The sequence below is a fragment of the Sinocyclocheilus anshuiensis genome, unplaced genomic scaffold (genome assembly GCF_001515605.1).
Source record: "Sinocyclocheilus anshuiensis isolate Anshui unplaced genomic scaffold, SAMN03320099.WGS_v1.1 scaffold1069, whole genome shotgun sequence".
Taxonomy (NCBI): domain Eukaryota; kingdom Metazoa; phylum Chordata; class Actinopteri; order Cypriniformes; family Cyprinidae; genus Sinocyclocheilus; species Sinocyclocheilus anshuiensis.
Window position 1 is genome coordinate 379,322 of NW_015557150.1, and position 1,971 is coordinate 381,292.

At 37.4% G+C, this 1,971-nt stretch overlaps 1 protein-coding gene across 1 annotated transcript in view; it reads left to right on the forward strand.

The window, feature by feature from the left end:
• Window positions 1-1,344, forward strand: part of LOC107678145 (vitelline membrane outer layer protein 1-like) — a 9,462-nt gene extending 8,118 nt beyond the window's left edge. The window contains exon 5 of the mRNA XM_016473314.1: window positions 1,052-1,344. The gene's annotated coding sequence lies outside the window, so the exon portion shown is untranslated. The remainder of the gene's footprint in view (window positions 1-1,051) is intronic.
• Window positions 1,345-1,971: the final 627 nt, after the last annotated feature.

Sequence of the window (1,971 nt, forward strand, 5' to 3'; positions counted from 1 at the left end):
GATATCAAATGGTGTCCTTCTGGATTCTTGACTGCTCTTCAGCTGAGAGTCGAGAAATCTCAAGGAGATGGTGACGACACGGCCGCAAACAACATCATGTGAGTTTGTGCTGTGCTAAAAATCCTTTAGCCTAATTTGGTGCTCTAAAATGACTGGTCTTTAACAAATTGCTTGTAAATTATTATTATTATTATTATTATTATTTTTATTATTGTTGTTAACTATCATCACCAAATCTTACTGGAATTGATTGCAGGGCTCCAGACTGCGACTAAAGTGGTTGCATTTGTGACTAAAAATATTAATTTGTGTATTTTTGCTGAAGTCGCCACGGGCAAGTGGCTGTGCACATCAAAGTTTTGGTGAGAAAACGACCAGCGCTAACGGTGCACGTGCTAAAAGCAGATCTGGTTGTGGCATTGGTGGTGTTGTGATAATACTGTATACCGTGATAAAGCTTTAGCAATTATTGCAACAGGAAAATCTGATAGCGTCACAAGCCTAGCTCCCACTTTAAGTGAACCTGAGTTCCCAGGACATCTACAATACAAGATGGATTAAAATGCTGATAAACGCATGAAAAGATGAGACCAACACATGTATGATTAATGTTAAAATGTTAAATTATAAAAAGAGAAAATTTATTCTGTGGCACTTAAATTTTTTTTTAGGTGCAAGTCAAATGGCAAGTTCCAAGAGTTTGTTTTGCCTTGTTTTGTTTGTATTGATTGAAATAACATATTTTATCATAATGTTGTCACATCCAAATTTCTTCCAGGTTCATATGCAGTCAAGGGCATTTACTGCTGGGTGACGGCACACACTGGGGCGACTGGGGCGACTGGAGCCAAACATGTCAAGGAAAGGGAATTTGTGGTATCAAGACGCGGATAGAAATGCCGCAAGGACGCGGAGACGACACCGCTCTCAATGACGTGCGCATGTTCTGCTGCGATTAAGGTGATGTGAACGCAATCAAACACTCGGATCACAGCTGTTTGGATCTCAGTGATGTTAGTGCTGGCTTATCGGAGTTTGGCTTTTCTTTCAGGTGTTAGAGGACAACAACAAGAACAGCAAGAAGATCAGATGGATCATAATAATTGATCAGCATACTGTTATGAGCTCCCATGAACCATGTCATACAACATCAAGTCATTAACACAAAATAAAGCATGTGATCAGGACCTCAACACAAAGCAGAGGTCGACTGTACATCATCTCATTTATTACATGGCAATGCAAAGTGTGTTTTATCAGTTCATGCATTTCAAATCCACAATCTCCGTATACTCGACATTAACTGTAAAGCTGTCAACCCGGTTACCTGTCATTTTTCTGAGGGCTTAATTATATCCTAACATCTATTAAAATATATATTTAGCTTGAAATGACATCTTCGCTGACCTGATATTTCTTTGCATCTCATTCTTTAATTTTTTTTAATTTCTCATGATTGACTAATCAAAAAAAAAATGAAGAAATGCTTTGTGAAGAATAGGCGCATTTCCAATAACTTTAATTCAAATGATTTGAATAAATGATTTCTGTGAACCTATTAAATATCAACATAAAAATTGCATTAAATAAAAATTTCCCAAAAGGTCCAAGCAATGCAATTTGAAAGGAGCTTTTTTATGGAGTGCAAACAGCTGATAAAAACATCACAATAATCCACAAGTAATCCACAGCACTCCAGTCCATCAGTTAACATCTGGAGAAGACAAAAGCTGAAACAAATCCAGCATTAAGACGTTTTTAACTAAAATACATCGAGTCCATAATCCATAATAATGCTTCCTCCGGTGAAAAAGTGATTTGGTCTGAATCAGGAGAGAAATCTGCACAGATCAAGCAGCGTTTAAACAGCTCTAAACAAATATGTGGCTGGATTTTGATGAGAGAGACAACAGCAGATGCACTTTTTCATTGCAGGAAGCGTTATTATGGATTATGGATTATGGAATCGTC